Genomic DNA, 20,912 nt, shown 5'->3' with positions numbered 1-20,912 from the left:
GTTACTTCACCCCAGTGTCCCTCTTGATGACATTTTTGACATGGTCCCCATGACTCTCAGGGGTTAGAGCAGGCCTCTGGCCAGTTTTGAGACCACATTTGAGAAAGGGACCTAGTGATTTCCAAGTCTTAGGTGGCCAGGGAGCCAGGGAGTTGCCAAAGCTGGTTGAACAGCATATGGTATTTTTGTTTGCAGGCCTTCTTATCTCTCCCATCGTACACCTTAAAGGCCACTGCTAAGACTTCTTCCTGTGGAGTTAGGGGTCCTCTGTCCAACGATTAAGCTTGGCCCTAATATCAGGGTAGCTTTGGGAAAAGAAACAGGTCATCAGGAGTCGTTTGCCTTCTGGGTTTTCAGGGTGTAAATTAGTATATTGTAAGAGGGCCTTTGTAAGGCACTCTAAAAATTGAGACAGATTTTCCTGTTTGTCCTGGATGACCTCTTGCAGTTTTTCATAATTTACTGGTTTAAGGACATCCTTAAGGAGACCAGCCAGGAGGCAAGTTGTAAATTGCTTTCTAGCTAGAATGTTGTCTGGGGTATTATTAATTCGATTGGAGATCCTGGTCAGGCACTGCCTCAGACCCATTGGGAGAGCTCATTGGTCTGGTGCATTTTATCTGCATGTGCTCTACCCTGTTCCCAAACTCACCTGCACTCCTCAGGAAGAGGTTGTTTGTGAGGATCATGTATATATCATGGAAATTAAGACTGTAAGATTGAGTGATATACTGAAATTCCTTAAAAAAGATGGAGGAGTTTGAGGTATAGGATCCCAGGCTTTTTTCTCTTTGAGAAAGTTCACTTAACGAAAAGGGGACATGTACCCTGACTAGACTATCTACCTCAGGGACTTATTGCAAAGAGAGAACTCAGAATTGGTTACACTAGGTGGGCAAAGAAGGAGGGGGGTTGGCTGTAGAATGAGAGCAGTTATTGGGAGGGCTAAAAGCTGTAGTTGGGGTGAAAATAGGTGTAGTGTGGGATGGTTAGTGTGGTCTGTAGCTGGAGATGGACGGGAGGAGTCTGGAGAAGCTGGGTGAGGAGAAGAAGCTGAAGAGACTCCAGGAGACTGGAGAAGGTGGATGATGATGGTAAGGAGGAGGCTGAGTAGCTGGATCGAGGATAGTATAAGTTTCATCTGGTTGAGATTTCATAGCTAGGAGGAGCTAAGTTGGGGAACAGGAAGATCAGAAAGAAGGTTTGTAGGGGAAGTAAGAAAAAGCCTGAATGCAGGAAGCCTTCCATTTTCTGGATCATTGGCAATAATTGTAAAGATCCCTTATAATAATAGGATCATGCCTCCAGGTTGGGAAAGAAGAGTTGGTGATTGTGGAAGAGTTTATTATGTGGATCATAACACCAGAACAAGAACCTGGCAGCGACCTACTATAGAATCTGTTCGAAATTTTGAACAGTGAAAATCTCAGCGGAATCAATTGCAGGGAGCTATGCAACAATTCAACCAAGATACCTCTATTTGGCTTCAGTGGTAGCTTCAGAAAATGACCCCTATGGTCCCTTACCACCAGGCTGGGAAAAAAGAGTGGATTCAACAGACAGACTTTACTTTGTGAATCATAATACAAAAACAACCCAGTGGGAAGATCCAAGAACTCAAGGCTTACCAAATGAAGAAGCCCTGCCAGAAGGCTGGGAAATTAGGTATACTCGGGAAGGTGTTAGTACTTTGTTGATCATAACACGAGAACAACAACATTCAAAGATCCTGGGAAGTCATTGGTAACTAAAGGTGGTCCACAGATTGCTTATGAACGCAGCTTTAGGTGGAAGCTTGCTCACTTCCGTTACTTGTGCCAGTCTAATGCACTACCCAGTCATGTAAAGATCAATGTGTCCGACAGACATTATTTGAAGATTCCTTCCAACAGATTATGGCATTAAAACCATATGACTCGAGGAGGCGGTTATATGTAATATCTAGAGGAGAAGAAGGTCTTGATTATGGTGGCCTTGCAAGAAAATGGTTTTTCTTGCTTTCCCATGAAGTTTTGAATCCAGTATATTGCTTATTTGAGTATGCAAGCAAGAATAACTATTGTTTACAGATAAATCCAGCATCAACTATAAATCCTGACCATCTTTCATACTTCTGTTTTATTGATCGCTTTATTGCAATGGCACTGTTCCATGGAAAGTTTATTGATACTGGTTTCTCTTTACCATTCTACAAACGTATGCTAAGCAAAAAACGTACTATTAAGGATTTGGAATCTATTGATACTGAATTTTACAACTCTCTAATCTGGATAAGAGATAACAATATTGAAGAATGTGGCTTAGAAATGTACTTTTCTGTAGACATGGAGATTCTGGGAAGTTACTTCACATGATTTAAAGTTGGGAGGTTCCAATATCCTGGTGACAGAAGAAAACAAAGATGAATGTATTGGTTTAATGACAGAATGGCGCTTTTCTCGAGGAGTACAAGAACAGACCAAAGCTTTCCTTGATGGGTGTAATGAAGTTGTTCCCCTTCAGTGGCTACAGTACTTTGATGAAAAAGAATTGGAGGTTATGCTGTGTGGCATGCAAGAGGTTGACTTGGCAGACTGGCAGAGAAATACTGTTTATCGACATTATACAAGAAACAGCAAGCAAATTATTTGGTTTTGGCAGTTTGTGAAAGAGACTGATAGTGAAGTGCGAATGCCACTCTTGCAGCTTGTCACTGGAACCTGTCGCTTGCCTCTGGGAGGATTTGCTGAGCTCATGGGAAGTAATGGGCCTCAAAAGTTCTGTATTGAAAAAGTTGGCAAAGACACCTGGTTACCAAGAAGCCAGACATGTTTTAATCGCTTGGATCTCCCACCATATAAGAGTTATGAACAACTAAAGGAAAAACTTGTTTTTGCAACAGAAGAGACAGAGGGATTTGGACAAGAATGACTGACTTGTCTTGGAGAAGCTCTTGCATTTAAATACCTGAGCCAAGAACAAGTGCACAGATAGTGTGTATAAGCTGCTCATTCTGTACAGTGAATTTTATGAACCTTTCAAAGAATAAATGTTTTCCGTTCTTCCACAGAAATATGCAAACCATTTCATCATTTTCTACTTTATTTATTGTTCCCTTTAAATGACTGGCCAGGAAGAAAATCATCCTTAAATTTTGACGCAAGCAAGAGAATTTATTTAAAAGTATATATCTATATAACCATATATGACAGTGGCTCTAGAGCGCCAGGTGTATTAAACATGACAGCTGTTCATTCACACACACACACACACACACACACACACACACACACACACACACAAAAGGATCAAAAGTACCATTAGGAGGCCATTTAGAGTCATTATGAAGTGGCTTTAGAGGCCAAGACTGACTGCAAAGGCTCATGAGTTTAGAAACCTTTAAATGAGGTGCTAGGTTTAGGGGTTTGAGGTTCTCCAGGAGGCATCCCAGTGGGGAAACTGAAGGTATGGAGGAAGATGTAATCCCCATGGGCGAAGAGAAAGGTTAGTACTGTCAACCACTAGTGGAGTCCCAAGGGAAGAGACAATAATAACAGAACACTCATGGCTTAAGCTGGCCTATCAGGCTATTTGATATCCAGGGCAGGGGGTGGGGGTAGGGATAGGGGTGGGGATAGGGTGGGGCAGCACAGATGCCAGAGAGACACAGATCACCCAGTACCAGGATTTTTGAGAGGAAAAGGGAGGAGCTGTGCCTTGAGAAGAGAGAAGAAACCTTGCCCAAGGGAAGAGGTCTGTGGTGGAGTTCGCAAAAAGGGCCAGCGGTAGCCATGAAGGGTCTGGGGGTGGTGTGGAGGTGTCCCCCATCTCAAAAGATACCAGAGGGGTGCCAGGAGCTCAACAGTTGATTTCTCAAGTCCAGGGGGGATGTTTAAGCCGACAGGAGAGGAAACTCACCAATCAGCCGGTGTTAAATGCAGAAATCTAGTGATCCAATGGCGGGAAAGTGAGTCTGTGTGGCAGGTAGACTTGTCAGGATGGAGTTCTGGCCTGTGGGCTTACCCCACAGTGGGGTGCATCAGCACCAGAACAAAGGATCCAAGTGACACCACCACTGATGGATCTAAGACTCGAAATCTGACAAAATAACATGGTACAACAGGCCTCATGTGGGAGATGTATTAAGAGGGAGGGGTCGGGGGTCGAAGATGAAGCCTCTGGGTGGAGGAAGGGAAGAAGTGGGAAAGGAGGATGTACTGGCTATTTTTGTGTCAACTTGACACAGCTGGAGTTATCACAGAGAAAGGAACTTCAGTTGAGGAAATGCCTCCATGAGATCCAACTGTAAGGCATTTCCCCAATTAGTGATCAAGGGGGAAAGGCCCCTTGTGGGTGGTGCCATCTCTGGGCTGGCAGTCTTGGGTTCTATAAGAGAGCAGGCTGAGCAAGCCAGGGGAGGCAAGCCAGTAAAGAACATCCCTCCATGGCCTCTGCATCAGCTCCTGCTTCCTGACCTGCTTGAGTTCTAGTCCTGACTTCCTTGGTGATGAACAGCAGTATGGAAGTGTAAGCCGAATAAATCTTTTCCTCCCCAACTTGCTTCTTGGTCATGATGTTTGTGCAGGAATAGGAACCCTGACTAAGACAAATTGGTACCAGCAGAGTGGGGTATTCCTGTGACAACCTGACCATGTTTTGGGGAGGACTGTGGAAGGACTTTGGAACTTTGGGCCAGAAGATCCATTCGGTGTTAAGAGCTCTGTTGAATGTTGTGTAGGAGCTTGGAAGATAATGTTGAGAACAGTGCAGGAGATGGAGGCCTGGCTTGTGAAATTTCAGAGGGAAGATTAAAGACTCTTTTCAGGGCCATTGCTATTTTTGATTGTGAAGATTCTGTGGTTCTGGTTAGCTGGGGCTGAAGAATCAGCTGTGATTAACAAGATACCAGAACTACTAAAGCAAAAAAAATTGTATTACTGGGACTATTGATGCTGGTTAGCTGGAGCTAAGAAATTAGCGGTGATTGAGAAGAGACCAGCATCATTGAGGTGACATCTTCTGGGAAGTGTTTTCTGAGAGCACAGTGGCTGTGTTCCAGATATAGCCAAAGTTGTACCTTGTGCTGTGGCTGGACTTGGTAACGTGTAAGGGTCACCCAGGTGGTACTGGTTTTGAAGGCATAAAGGAGTTGAGCAGAGCAGCTGAGGCTTGGCACTGTGAGAGGCCATGGAAGGCCATTGGTGAAGGTGCAGCCTCAGTTGCAATTGATGGCCCAGGACTGAAGGGGTCATGCAGTGTTTTGGAGATGCCAGTACCATGAGATGACCACCAAGAACAGCAGCAGCAGTGGAGTACAGGCATCTGGAGCCTAGAGGACGATGTGTGTGCTACAAAGGGCATGGCTGGAGAAGTGACCCAAGCCCTTGGAGGAGCCCAGAAGATCGTGAGTTGAATCCCAGACATTGGACGGTTGGAGATTGATTTTTGCTTTAGCTTGTGACTGTGCCCTGATATTTTCCCTCTTGAAGGAAGAAACTATTTTAGTGGAGCCCACAGTTAAGAAACTTTTAATTGTAAAAAGACTTTGGATTTTAAGAGATGGATATTTTAAAGAGATTGAAATTTTAAGAATATGTAAAGATTGTGGGATGTTTAAAGTTGTTTAGACCTTGGGGATGAATAAGAATGTAAGGGTTGAGGCTTACTAGTGATGTGTTTGTGTGTCAAGTTGACAAGGGGTCAATTGTACTGGCTACTTTTGTGTCAATTTGACACAGCTGGAGTTATCACAGAGAAAGGAGCTTCAGTTGAGGAAATGCCTCCATGAGATCCAACTGTAAGGCATTTCCCCAATTAGTGATCAAGGGGGAAAGGCCCCTTGTGGGTGGTGCCATCTCTGGGCTGGCAGTCTTGGGTTCTATAAGAGAGCAGGCTGAGCAAGCCAGGGGAGGCAAGCCAGTAAAGAACATCCCTCCATGGCCTCTGCATCAGCTCCTGCTTCCTGACCTGCTTGAGTTCCAGTCCTGACTTTCTTGGTGATGAACAGCAGTATGGAAGTGTAAGCCGAATAAATCTTTTCCTTCCCAACTTGCTTCTTGGTCATGATGTTTGTGCAGGAATAGAAACCCTGACTAAGACAGAGGAAAAGTGTGGATTTTTACTGGGGCATTGTGCATGTGCCAGAGGACATGTGAGATGAGACAGTGGGAATGTATGGCCTCTGGGCATGTCCTGTTGTCACTGCATCCCTCAGCTGATCATTACTGAGGGGGCTAGTGATGGAGGTGCCTGATTGCCAACAACGGGTACAGCGACAGGCCAGGCTGTGATGGTGAGCTTTATAGAGGGGCGGCTTAGTTAGGGTTTCTATTGCCAGGATGAAACACCATGCCAAAAGCAATTTGGGGAGGAAGGGATTTATTTGACTTACATTTCCACAGCACTGTTCATTACTGAAGAAAGTCAAGACAGTAACTCAAGCAGGACAGAGACCATGGAGGGTGCTGCTTATCTGTTTGCTACCCCTGGCTTGCTCAGCCTGCTTTCTTATAGAACTCAGGACCACCAGCCCAGGGATGGCACCACCCACAATGGGCTGGACCTTCCCCCATTGATCACTAATTAACAAAACATTTTAGAGATGGATCTCATGGAAGCATTTCCTCAAGCAAGGCTCCTTTCTCTCTGATGCCTCTAGCTTGTGTCAAGTTGACACACAAACCCAGCCAGCACAAGGTATGGAGCACACATAAGGAAAATGTGGCAATGGTGGAAACATGTCTTATTGGCCCTTAGTGGAGCCATTGGCACAGTCATTGAAAGTGCTGTGGGGGATGAGGGAGTTGCCAGGAACCTGGTTCTGGAATGGGGACAAAGGACTTTTGGCAGTCCTTAGTATGCCCAATAATTTCCCCATATGTTTTTAGGTGGCTGTGTTTTAGCAGAAGTAAAGAACTTTGGTCAGATACAAAGGTTAAGTACAGTTGTGCTCTTATACCAAGCTGAGGCTGCTCTACCGGGAAAGCTCCTTGTCATACTTGACAGGCATAGTGGCCCTTGCTTCTAGCACACAGGATCCCAGGTACATACATATATAAAATATGTACATAAAACACCCCTTGTAAGCAGGGAGATAGGCAATACCCTACAAATATCCTGTGATATTTGCACCCATACAAGTCAGAAGAGTAAAGCTGTCTTCCATGAAAAAAAATACTTAGAATAAATCATAAGGAAATTTATCTTAAAATAAATGTTTCATATACATATATTTCCATTTATTAAAAATTAAAGCAAATTTGCATGCTAATGAGATAGAGATGTTTGATTATTTTACACAAAGAATGAAATCTTAGCTGAATATTGATACTGCACATAGAAGACAGAAAGCATATTCAACATGATTTCAGAGTTGATATTTTAATTGTATAGTTATCATTGCTGAAAACACTGGTTCACATAAATACCACGAAAGTTCAGAAATGTGTTTAGGAAAGGTTCAGAAATGGTTGGAAATTGTAAATCCCAAAATTAATGTGATTTTAAAAACTAGGGCCAGAAGCACAAGTAGAAGTGTGAAAAAGCAAATTCTTTAACAGGGTGCAATCCAAAGATGTGCCAGTTTGATATACACTGAGCAATAACAGTAGGAAAATTCTAAAAGCTGTTCCTGTAAGGGAAGACAGTGAAGCTCTGAGCCAGACTGCTCCATGGATGGGCTGGAGGTTTAGTGCCAATAGGAAAGAGAACAGCCAGAGGTATCTGGGGGACTCATCAGGGACAGAAAGAGGAGCTGCCTGGCTAGAAGGGAGGGCAGGGGTGGGGGAAGTCTTGTTGGGTTATTAAGGGAAGCAGCAGGGACAGAAGAGGAACCCATAAACTGCAAACTAGCACTGGAGGAAGAGCTGGGAGAGCCAGGCTAGAGTAGGGTTTTAGTATGCATAACAGGGTGACACACAGTCAGCCCAGGGCTTTCATTCATAACTATGTGCCCCATTTGCCTGAGGGAGGGGGAGGGGTGTTTTTTTTTAGGTTTCTGAGGAATGCTGCTTGTGAGCCCTAGGAATCCTTCTTTGTCAGGCCTGAGCTAAGACCAGACTGTCATTTTGGGACATTGCTGCCTTTTGCGAGGATTGGTAGTTTGGGACCTAAAAGTTCCTATATGAACATGAAACTTTGTATGTACAATAAAAACCTGTGGGTTAAAAATGGGGTCCTGCATCTGGCCCAGGGCTCAGGTCGCTGGAGGCAGGACACAGGAAGTCTGACTGCACAAACCCCACACAGCTTCAAGAAGCCACAGGGCGTCCAGCTGTGAGAAGCCACAGGACCCCCTCTGGGGGTTGGGGTGGGGAATCCCTGTGGAACTGCTAGAGTTGGCTCAGGTGTCCTGGGCCTGCATGGAGACTGGGATAGCAGGTTCTAGCTCTTGGGTACTGAAAGACCCACAACGTGGGGACTCCCCCACATTCTGACTCAGGAGAGGTGACACCTCAAATCACTCACGAGAAACAGTCTTGATGCAAACAGCAAGAGGTTTATTTGGGAAAGGCCAGTGCACTGGGGATGACTCATATCCCACGCAGGGGTAGAGGAATCGACCCCGAGCTCAAGGGGTTTATAAAGGCAGAAACCGCAAACACCTGGCATTGGGCTATAGCGTTTGGCAAGCTAGCAAGTTTGCATAATGGATTTAAGGAATGGTTAGAGTATTCTGTACAAACATTTCCTGGAACAATGGGGCAAGTTAAACTTCTACTTTGTGGTTAGTACATCCTGGAACAATGGGTCATAAAAATTTGAGGTCTATTTTGGATACAGGTCTAGGGGCTTAAATAATTTTTCACTCTCTCTCAGGATCTTTCATTCCCCACTCTTCCTAGTAAATAGTTCTAGTCTTAGAACTAGACACTATCTTCTCCCTGACACACTTGATCCTTTAGGGCATGGTACTGTTGTCTCAAAACTAAAAGCTGCACTGTACTAAGTCTTGCTCTAATAAAGGCGACTAGCCTATCTAACACACATGGACCTATAATTAAAAGCAGAAGCAAAATCAAAAGGGGCCCCATAAGGGTAGAAAGTAGGGTGGTCAAGAGTATAAGGTAAGGGCCTTTCCACTGAGTCTCAAGGTTTTCTGCGTGGTGGCGTCTAATGTAGACTGAATCTCTAACTTGGAAGCAATGTGGGGCTTGCAGGTCTCCTCTTGAGTAGGCCTCCTGGAGCTGCTTCCATGCTCTCTGTCTCACCCACTCTCTTTCTTCTGCCTCCTTAATACACTTTCTCTGCCTCTTTCACTAGACCACGTAACTCAGCCTCCTGTAACCCTTCCAATCTCTGAAGTTTCTTTCTGATATCCGAGGCCGACTGCCATATGAAGGCCAGGGCCACTGAGTCCTTCTGGCCTCCTGAGGTAGGATCAAAGGGAGTGAACCGCCTGAAGGCTTCCATAAGCCTTTCAAGGAACACTGAAGGAGGTTCGGTCTGCCCCTGCATTACCTCTTACCTGAGCCAAATTAGTGGGCCGTCTTGAGGCACCTTGGAAACCAGAGCCTGGCAATAGATTTTCAAGCTCTCCCTACCTTTCAGCCATGTTGTAGTCCCAACTGGGGTGAGTCAAAGGGAATCCCATATCAATCTCATTTTGTAGCTGTGAAGGCTGCCCGTTGGTTCCTGGGATATTTTTTTTAGCCTCTAACAGAATTCTCTCTCGATCCTCAGCTGTGAAGAGCATCTGCAGCAGCTGCTGACAATCATCCCAAGTAGGCTGATGAGAGAACATAAGGGACTCCACCAACCCTGTGAGGCATTGGGATCCTCTGAGAAAAGGGGGGTGGTTAGTTTTCCAGTTATAAAGATCAGCAGAGGAAAATGGCCGGTACTGAAGGGATTGAAGGCTGGGCGGGTCCACCGGAGTCCATTCGGACTCTGTGCTCTCCGGCTCCATGTACCCGCAGTGGGTCTGCCTCCTGCCACCCTGAGGGGTTCAGGGTTCTCCAGCAGTGGGGGTTAAGCTGTGGATATGGGGGAGGTAGTGGACTAGGCTACTCAGGAGGCTTCTGAATCTCAGAATAGATTTTGGAGGAGCCGATGGGTTAGCTGGTGGCTCCAATTCGGGAGAAGCCTTCACTTTCGATTTCTGATTTCTCTTGTAACACCAGAGCACAACCACAATTTTGGGAAGCAAAACCCAATTTTAACAGTGTAAACAATCCATTCTCTTTCACCAAATTATCCCCAGATAGTCGGAGAGTACTGCTTTTCTCAAACCTGTTCTCTCATGTGTAAACTATCTCTAGTCAGGGTTCAAAGCACCTATGAGAATTACCTTTGCTTCTCTAGATTTTCACATAGCTCTAAACACATACACAAAAAACACACAAAACAGAAACCAATAGATCAAGACACATGCGGCCCTTTCGCATCCTCTACAAGAAGGCAAAAGAATTACATGATCGCAGAGGGGGAAGCTTCTGCTTCAACAACAGAACTCGGTCCCTCTGACCAATCTCCGGAGACTACCAGGCATCCCTGGCTCTCCCTACTTCCCAGGGTGTCCCCCAGGGTGGTAGCCTGTGATCCTCTTAGCACGTCTGCCGACCACAGTCCTCCAGTTCTTACGGCCCAAGAGGACAGCTGCAAATAGAAAGTGCGTGTTTCAGAAAACCCCATCAGGTGAGCAATACTATAAGGAACAAAGCAGCAGTACCATAAGGAACTACTAACAAAGCAGCAAGCAACTCCTGCCTTATCCTACTTCCCTGCCACAGTCTAAAGCTAGATTCTTGCCTTATCCTGCCCTAATGTTAGATTCCTGCCTGAGCTTACTTCCTTGTCCTAGGTCAATGTCAGACACCTGCCAAGTGGTACCCCAAAAGGCTTTCCACATCTCTCCCTTTTTAATTTAATAAATAAGGCTGAGCCTGTCTTAGGTTGTTCTGACAAGAATGCCTTCCTTACCTGTCCTCAAGACATGTGCAGCTTGTTTGTGTTATGTGAACAAACATGGCCTTTTAGTGTTTGTTATAAACAAACATGGCCTGTTGGCACATGCCTCTGTCTTAGGTTGGCAAGGCCCTGTGCAGAATCTTACCTGTCCTTGGCTTGCCAGCCTGTTAAATTAATAACTCTGTTTGGGGGCTCATTCTTAGTTTCAAGCCATGTACTTGGGCCGATAACATGTTGATGCTGTTAAAGGCAAGCTTTAACGCGATGGGCAGGAATAAGAGTTCCTAGGACAAGAAGGGCTAGCATGATCAAGCCATATATGTCATTCTTGAAGCTTGACCGGGATGGAAATACTGACTTCAGGCCGTGAATAATCCTATCAGCAACATCAGCAGCATTGAAGCTTAGTGGAGCATAATTCTTTAAATTCATAATCTCACTATTCAAAGTTAAAATATCCAGACAGGTATTGGGATTATGCCAAATACCCTGCAAGTGTCTTTGAACCTTTTCCCAGCTATAGTGACTATTGTTGTGAAAGATCCTGACAGAATGTAAAAGGTCACAGAAGCCCTGAAATTGGCAAAATAGATTTCATTGTTAGTAGAAGTAGCTTCACTGATTTAGAAAAATAGAGGTGCACAATGCTCTGGTCTCTCCTTGAACCTGTGTGTCTGCCAATGTTCTGACGGTTCCTTGAACCCAGGTGTGTGCCCACTGCTGCACCTCACTGTCAGGTGTTTGTGATATTGGTTGCTGGGATAGAGTCGGAAAATCTCCCCAGCAACCACAGCCCGGCCAATCCTGAGTTACTGCACCTGCATTAGACTCTTTCCTTGTTTCCCTCCCATACCCATTTCCTGAGAAATCAATCATTTTACATTGTTTAGATCTGGAAATCCCCTACTCCCCCTTCTCCTTTCCCCCCCCCTGAGGGCCTATAAAAACTGGGACCCCTTTCTCCTCGGGGTCTACTCCTTTACCCCTGCATGGAATACGAGTCATCCCCAGGGCTCTGGCTTTCCCCAATAAAGCCTCGTGTGGTTTGCATCAAGCTTGGTCTCTCGTGAGTTCTTGGGGGTGGGGTGTCCGCTATTATCCTGAGACTTGAGCGAGGGGCTCCTCTTGGGGTCTTTCAGTTGTAAACCTTAGAAGTAATACAAATCCACTGGTATCTGGCATGGCACTCAAGATGGCTTCCTACTCTTAAGCACTGAACTTCCTATCTAATAATTTGAATCGTATCATAGAGAGTCAGTCTGTTGTTCCAAATGCCTATCTGAATCCTCCTGAATACTCAGGACATTAGTAACATTTTTTTTTTTTTTTTTTTTTTGCTAAATGATTAACAAAAGTAGCTGTCTAAACGTCTTGTGTCAAAGTAATTGCAGCAGTAGTGCTAGCTGTCAATGCAATTAAAGCTGCTATACCACAACAATCAGGCCTACTGCCCTCTTGCTCCTGCTTAAAGCCTGACTCACTTCTTCCAGTACCTGAAAGCTTTTTTCAGAATACCACGGTCCTGCAATATTCACAGGCAATAAATAGACCACCATAATAGACATGCCAGATTTCAGCACACTAACACAATTAGAAAGTGTACAATCAATACAACTCACATTAAATGCTGTAGAAGAAACAGAAGTAATTTCAACATGACCAATTAGTAAAAGATCAGGAACTTTAACACAAGCACTAACATTTCTTTGAAAACTAGATCTTGTTCCAATCTATTACTAACATAGCATCATAGAGAACTGTAGCTAACTTTCAAATGTGTCTCTAAAAATGTCCAGAACCAGTCTTCCAAATGAAGACTGCTATTTCCAATATTGGATTGATTTCTAGACCAGTCTATGATTGAATCACAATAACTGGTCACATTAAAGGAAAGAGAAGATTCATCATAACTTCTTTTTGATTAAGTTTTTGAAGGCAGTTTCCAGTCTCCATGTTTTCTGTCCCACATGGTCTGAAAGCATGAAGCAAGGAAGCTTGTCCAATCTGGGATATAGGCAAGCAAAGATGGGTCAGGAATGTATATTCACCGTGTGCAGGAGTCATCATCATCAGTAGGGGAATCAGCAGGAGTGTGGGGTTGTTCCATTTGTCGCACCAGCCTCTCTGGCAACCACCGAGCCCCATTTTCTTCCTGTGAAAAAACACAAACGTGACCTCGTCCCCATATGAGTATAGGGTTGGGTCCATGCCATTGGCCTGTCATAGGATCCTTCCACTTCACTGAAGCATATGTAGTGGAAGTGTGAGGGTGCCAAAAATGCTCAGCTGCTGAATGTCCATGCACATCCAAATTTTAAAAATTTTAATAAAAAGAACATGATTGGCCGGGTGTGGTGGTGCATGCCTTTAATCCCAGCACTCGGAAGGCAGAGGCAGGCGGATTTCTGAGTTCGAGGCCAGCCTGGTCTACAAAGTGAGTTCCAGAACAGCCAGGGCTATATAGAGAAACCCTGTTTCGAATCCCACCTCCCCCCCCCCCCAAAAATGAACCAAACAAAAAAAAACCCACATGATTTAAATAAATTTGTGGTGTATGGGGATATGACTCCCCTTTTTTTATTTTATGAAGATAGTTCCACAATACCTGTTTCTCAATACTTTGTGCTTGAAGATTATAGGGAATTTCAGTAATATGAGTAATGTTACATTGTTGACAGAAAGTCTCAAGTGCTTGACTGTAACAGCCATTTCCATGATCTGTTTTAATCTGATTTGGGACACCAAGCATAGAAAAACAATATAGACAATGACTAATTACATTTTTAGTTGCTTCTCTTGTTAAAGCAATTGCAACTAGAAAGCCTGAAAAGTTGTCAAGTCACATGTACATACTTTAATTTTTCAAAATAAAAAAATATGAGTATCATCCATTTGCCATAATTGACTATGTAGAAGTCCTCGAGGATTAACACCATTATGTGGCACAGGTAAAAACTGAGGACATTAAGGGCAAGTCTTTATAATCTGACGTGCACATTCTCTAGAAATACCAAATTGTTGTCTCAAGCTATTACTATTTTGATGATGTAAAGAATGAGATTGTTTGGCTAATTGTTCTTGTGTAAGGCCTATAACCTTCCTGGTATACAAATCTGCTGTGGCATTGCCCTCACTAAGGAGTCCAGGCAATCCAGTATGAGTTCTTAAATGACCTACAAAATAAGGAACTGTACGTTCTCTTAAATTTAGTTGTATTTGCATAAACAATTGCAAAATTTGAGGATTAGCAGTATCCAAAAAAGGAACAGTTTAAGTAATTGTAATCCATGAGCTATATACTGGCTGTCAGTATACAAATTAGAGGCTTGATTTTTCAGCGTTTTGAAAACAGCAGCTATGTAGTTCAATTATTTGTGCTGAAGCAGGGGGAAACTCCAGAGAATGAACATGTGATCCAATCACATATGCTGCCTTCCATTAGATGAGCCATCTGTAAAATACAGTAAGTGCATTCTCTATGGGCTGTATGTGTAAGTTTACAGGGAATAAAAAAGCATGCATAGAAGCAAATTGTAACAATGTCTTTTGGATAATGATTATCAATTTTGCCTTAAAAAATGGCACATGCAATAGGCCAAATATCAGTACTTTTCAATAACCAATTTAATTGCTGTTTGGAATAAAGAATATTTCTTCAGGTTCTTTCCCAAAATATTTCCGTGACTTTATCCTAGAGTTCTGTATTAAGACAGCAACAGCTTCATAATAAGGTGTTAAAACTTTCTCTGGAGATGAAGAAAGATGAATCCACATTAACGGCCCTTTTGCAAAAGGACTGCTGTGGGCACATGAGTTGTAGCAATACTGCACAAACAGTCAACAATTGATCAGTCTATATAATGAATCTGTCATTGACTAATAGCTTCCTCTACTTTCTGCAAAGCTATTTGTCCCTCATCTGGTAATTGTCGAGGGGAATTAGGATTTGTATCAAACAGAGGTTTGAGTTCTCCTGTAGTAAGCTTAAGATGAGGTCTTAGCCAATTAACAACCTTTGAAAATCATTTAGAGTAAGTAAATTATCTTTTCTTACTTGAATTTTCTGTGCTGCAATTTGCTTAGGATATAACTTATGTTCCAAATATTGACAGAAGAACTTGCCTTTGAATCTTTTCTGGAGCAACAACTACTTCCAAATTTTAAAGCTTGTTGTATAAGAGCGAAAGTTAGCAGCAAAACCGCCTCAGAAGGATCGGCTAATAAAATATCCATATAATATTCATATAATTAATAATATACACTGGAAGATTCAAAGTCCTAACTTCTTGTATTGAAGCAGTGACCAAAGGTTTTTTTTTTTTTTTTTTTTTTACATATAGGGCTATTAGCCATTCCTTGAGGAAAAACTTTTCAATGGTATCACTTCATGGGTTCTTTGAAATTACAAACTGACTAAAAGCAAACCCTTTACAATCATTAAGCTGTAAAGGAATAAAGAAAGAACAATCCTCCAAATCCATAATAATCCTATATGGACTAGTCGGGCCAGATTGCAGTGCCTCTACAAGTTCCATAGTTTTATTAACCTTTCGCAAACCCTGCAACAATTTCCACCTGCCAGATTTTTCCTCAATTACAAGTATGTACGAGAGTCAGAATCCTGAGCCTGTGCTCAAACTGCAAACTGCAGCCAATGGAACACTGGCATGGATTGCAGCACCAAGGACAAACAATAGACAGAGAGGAAAGAGAATTAGATGTCCCGAAGGGACCCAGATATCCTACCTAAGAGACCCAGAACCAAGCATTCCTCCATAATTTTTAAGTTTCTCTTGTAACACCAGTGCACAACCACAATTTTGGGAAGCAAAACCTAATTTTAACAATGGAAACAATCCATTCTCTTTAAAAAATATTATTTTCACTTTAAAGTTTAAGTGTCTCCCTACTTTTGAACTGCAGTTAGCGAGCCTGGGTCATTATGAGACGGCGGCCCAGAGCACACAAGACCTTTGGAAAGCAAAACTCAACCTCCAACAATCCAGTCTCCCCAAGAAACACCAAGTGAATTACCTCCATGCTACAAAGTTTGGCTGCCCATTCCTGCACACAAACACAAGATGGTGCAAACTCCAATACCTCAAAGAGACACTACCCTAAATCCTATCTTTTATAAGTCTGGTTTCTAGGACAAGAATTGCATAGAATGTTACCCAATTTAAACATATCTTTAGAGACCTGTCTCCTTGGGTTGTCTCATGCCGCATGTTGTAGTTCTGAATTACTCCAACCCGGAGTTACCAGTTTTAAGCCAACTTTCTGTTACCAATGTTACAAAATTTTAATCATACCCAATAACTTATAAGCCAATAATCTATAACCAAGACATGTAAAACATATTTATACTTTTAAACCCATTCAGAAACAAAAATGAAATGGCTGCATACATTTGCTTATTTAAACCAAATTCTTAATTTTTCTAGCTGTAGGAGTACCTTGTCACCTGCTGAATCCAATAATCACAAGCACAGAGATTTTTATTTTTGTAGGAGAAACAGCCAGCAGTTCCCTTACCATAGAACTTGAGAGGCTGCTGGTCCCTTTAAGAGCGGCTTTTCAATGAAGCTCCTGGCAGGGCTTCTCCAGCTGTGCTAGACTCCTAACTACAGGTGTAGGGCTCCAAAGACCAACTGATACTGTTTATTTTATTTTTATTTTTCTCTTTTTTCGAAACGAGTTAAAACTAAATCAAGGGCTGAACAACCAGCAGATAGTTTTAACCGTTTTTTTTTTTTCTTTTGAACATGAAACACAGAACAACAGTCAATCAAACCACAAAACGAAAACACAGACTTCACGTAAAACAGTCAGTTTTGACGGACATGGATGGATTGGAGGACCAAGGACAAACAATAGACAGAGAGGAAAGAGAATTAGACGTCCGGAAGGGACCCAGATATCCTACCTAAGAGACCCAGAATCAAGCATTCCACCAGTAGGAGCCAGAGAGGGGGCAGGACGTCTCCTGACCTCCTACTGTCCCTAGGAGAGCTCTGAAACAGCTTACACTCATTTTCCTTCTCTTTCACCAAATCATCCTCAGATAGTCGGAGAGGATTGCTTTTCTCAAACCCGGTCTCTCATGTCTCAGGTGTAAACTATCTCTAGCCAGGGTAAAAAGCACTTATGAGAATTACCTTCGCTTCTCTAGATTTTCACACAGCTCTAAACACAGACACAAAACACATTTTATGAGCCGGGTGTGGTGGCGCACGCCTTTAATCCCAGCACTTGGGAGGCAGAGGCAGGCGGATTTCTGAGTTCGAGGCCAGCCTGGTCTACAAAGTGAGTTCCAGGACAGCCAGGGCTATACAGAGAAACCCTGTCTCGAAAAACAAAAACAAAACAAAAAACCCAAAACAAACAAAAAACCCAAAACAAACAAACAAACAGAAAAACCAAACAAAACACATTTACACATTTTACCTTTACCTTGTCCCTTGTCTTTCTACAAGGTTTATTCACTGCTGGCCCAAATCTTCTTTACTTTCCTTTGCACGTGATTCCAATTCCCCTGGTGTCCATCGCTGTTCCCTGCTTACTGGAGCTCCAGCGTTGAGGCACCATCTGACCAAGCCCGTTCAGTCAGTCAACAGGTTCTCCAGCGCTGGAGTGAGGATTAAAAAGAAAAAAGACAATTAGACAACATTGTAGCATGACCCCAGTCAATTCTGAGACTGAAGGCCTATAAACTCTTTTTAATTACAAAATTTAAACTTTTTGTTATAGATTTTACAAATTTTTTAAACTACACCCAATGAACTTATACATCCTGGACTATAGAAAGTTAACACAATAGTCTTACAAATCTTTTCTTTTTTTCTTCAAGACAGGGTTTCTCTGTGTAGCCCTGGCTGTCCTGGAACTCACCCTGTAGACCAGGCTGGCCTCGAACTCAGAAATCCACCTGCCTCTGCCTCCCAAGTGCTGGGATTAAAGGCGTGTGCCACCACTGCCTGGCTAGTCTTACAAATCTTAAGGTAAAGTTTATACAAAAGTTTTAGAGATACAAGAGAAGAGAGTATTTACAGAATTAAATAAAATTAATAACTCAGCAGCAACAATCCATACTGGGATTAGTTTCCTTTTAATCTGTTTTAAAGAACATCGTGTATTTTCCTGGTGTTCTGTTTATCCCTCCTTTTCCTTGTTAGGTGACCTATCTCAGGACAGAGATTTTGGAGGAAAGTTTAAATGGGGCTGAAGAGAGAGGGCCATAACCCAATTCCAGAGCCAGCTTTTAAAATAAATAGAACCACATTTGACAATATTTAAATATTATCCATACCCCAAAGGCATCTGTAAGGTATAAGTTAGTAGGCAGGATTAGAACAAACAGAGCAGAAGGGACTCAGTGACGGGAGCAAAGAACAGAGAAGGCTCTGAGAGTGGAGAACAGAGAAGTTTAGAGATAAGAGATTTTGTGAACATTTGTTTGTGTGGTGGCAGGAGTTGATACAACCTGTGAAAATTTGGAAATCTAGTGTGCCATCTTTGGCCATTGAGCTGTGCCAAGGCCAAGCCATTTGCAGTAAGACATCTAACCTTAATGGAATTTCTGTGGTCAACAAGGAAAAGAGATTAAAGAGGGAGATGAGGAGTATTTCAAATGTGGGAAGAGTCCATGATCAGAGAGAGGAGTCTGAAAGCAGGAAAGGCATCCCTTAGAAGCAGAGTGAAGAGAAGGTGCGAGATGCTTAGGGAAATGTTCACAAACAGGAACTCCATCAGAGGGAGCATTCCAACATCTTAGGAGGCTGTAGGGGAACTGCCTGCAGGATTCAACAGCAGGTTCCAGCAAGCAAGGACGGGAACAGAGAGAGATCAGGCAGCTCTTAGGGGCAGTTGAGAAGAGACAAGTGTTTAGCCATGGTCAGAAACAGAATAAGCTCCAGAAGGTAGCTGAGAGACAGAGCTAGCAAGGAGGCATCAGGGAGCAGAGTAAAGATGGGCAAGAAAGACAGAGCAAGCTCTAGGAGCAAGCTGAGAACATGTGGAAAGACAGAGTCGGGATAGGAGAGAGAAGGCTGTCTTGGTGACAAGAATTCTAATCTGGGCATCCCTAAGCAGACCAAGGGACTTGTAAGAGATAAATGTCCTAAATAAAAAAGGACAGGCATCCCTTTCCATGTGATGTGTGTCCAGGAGGGTGCGAGCAGTTGCCTGACACACAGGTGTGACTTGTAGCGGTAGTAGGTTCCAGGAGCCGACAGAGGCAGAGCAGGCAAGTCTGCAGTGACCCTCACTTGAGTACTGAGGAGAACAGTAGACGGATGAAACAGCTGCAGAGTTAGATTCTAAAATTTGGTGGGCAGCAGAAGTCAGCAGAAAGAAGTGATCCACACCTTAAGAGAGTCAAGGTACCATCTTGGTTCAGTTAGGAGAGGTTCAACCTCTTGGAAAGGGGTCCATTTGTGCCCCTCCTGGGTAAGTCGGTACCAGATATATAAACTGGCAACATGACTGCTCCATGGTATGTTTAGAGAAGATTTTTATTGTATATATGAGAGAAAATAGCCAGAGGCATCTGGAAGAGTCCAGAACAGAGAGAGAAAGAAGTAGGGTAGACATGGCCGACTGGACAAGAGGAGGGAATCAGAGGGACAGAGAGCAGAGAAAACAGAAGCAGGAGCAGATCACAGAGAAAAGCAGGGCTAGAAGGAGCCTGAATAGCTGGTGTGTGTGTGGGGGGACGGGGCATGAGCTGAGGGGGTTTAGGGTAGGGGAGGAGGTGAGAGGGGCTGGGATGCTAGCTAGCATGGACTTTGGAATGTGTAACAGATAGTTATGGTTCTGATAGGCAGCATGGGTAGCCGTGTGTCCCTTCAATCAGAGGTAAGGGAAATGGCTCCTTTTGATGGTTGGTAACCAGTTTCACAAGTTTCTGAGGACTTCTGGCTTTTATCTAACCTGAAATTCCCCTGGGTCTAGGTTGTACTCATTTCTGGATATTTAGACTGCCTTTTGGGGTTTGGGGAATTAGAGTTTTCATTGGACTTAATGGTATGCCTTAAATGCAAGGGAGAGTAGCAAGGGCCAAGTGGCAACACGTGAAGGATAAACTGTTGCACTTGACTCCTCAAACCACTACATAAAGGATAGGAACACTTTGAGATATGTTCTACAGTCCATGGCAAGAGTCTTGATGTTCAGGCATTACCTTCTTAGTCTGATACAGGAAAATGTGTGGGTCACATGCTGTAGACAGAGCCTGCACTGGTCCCTCAGACCATATTAGTACAGGCCTCTAAGTATGGTTTTTAAACATCCAGAAGATCAATTACACCTATCTGGCATTTTAAATTACTGTGTAATATTCATATAAAGCTTGGGCAAAAACCAAACACTTTAAGTAAACCCTGATTAGATAGATATTTTTGTTTTTTTAAGTCAGTGTTAACAAGAACAAGTCAGTGTCAACAACTTAAAGAGAACTCCATTGATTTTAGTAGAAGTTTGCCACCAATGCCCTAAACCTTAACATTAGCAATTTTCATAACATGTATACATCATCTCTAAGTCTTACCTTTCACGTACCTTACTCAGAACTTAGTGCCTTGCCTAAGCTTGTCAGCTTTGTGTTTATAGTTTCCATTTTTGAAGCATCTATCCCTCTCAGGACAGAGCATTATCAAATCAAAGTCATTCTTTTGTAAAAATGCCTTTGCTCACACTCTTAACATTACTGGCTCCCTTCCCTTCTCTTCTCTTCCCTTCCCTTCCCTTCCCTTCCCTTCCCTTCCCTTCCCTTCCCTTCCCTTCCCTTCCCTTCCCTTCCCTTCCCTTCCCTTCCCTTCCCATAAGACATAACAATATTACCAGATACAGTTATTTTTTCATTAAAAGAAATTTCATTTCAAACACATACATAATCTAATAGAATATATTACCATTAACTGTAAGTTTCTAGGAAAATCTTAGAGGAAGTCAATAGGAGTCCAAAGTGTTTGTTTTGTTTTGTTTTGTATAGTCCAGAGAGAATGATCTACCATAAGCATTCTTTT

At 43.1% G+C, this 20,912-nt stretch overlaps 1 long non-coding RNA gene and 1 pseudogene across 2 annotated transcripts in view; one reads left to right on the top strand and one right to left on the bottom strand.

The window, feature by feature from the left end:
• Gm13416 (predicted gene 13416) lies at window positions 1,300–3,241 on the top strand (annotated as a pseudogene).
• Gm39769 overlaps window positions 10,269–20,912 on the bottom strand; it is a 63,309-nt gene continuing 52,665 nt past the window's right edge. For both annotated transcript variants that reach the window (XR_866033.3, XR_001783248.2), the window contains exons 2-4: window positions 17,341–17,515; window positions 12,936–13,039; window positions 10,269–10,575 (exon numbers count right to left, since the gene is read on the bottom strand). This is a non-coding gene — a long non-coding RNA (predicted gene, 39769). The remainder of the gene's footprint in view (window positions 10,576–12,935; window positions 13,040–17,340; window positions 17,516–20,912) is intronic.

Source organism: Mus musculus, chromosome 2 (genome assembly GCF_000001635.26).
Source record: "Mus musculus strain C57BL/6J chromosome 2, GRCm38.p6 C57BL/6J".
Classification (NCBI taxonomy): Eukaryota; Metazoa; Chordata; class Mammalia; order Rodentia; family Muridae; genus Mus; species Mus musculus.
The sequence above is the reverse complement of the archived record's forward strand: the minus strand, read 5'-3'. Positions and strand labels throughout refer to the sequence as shown.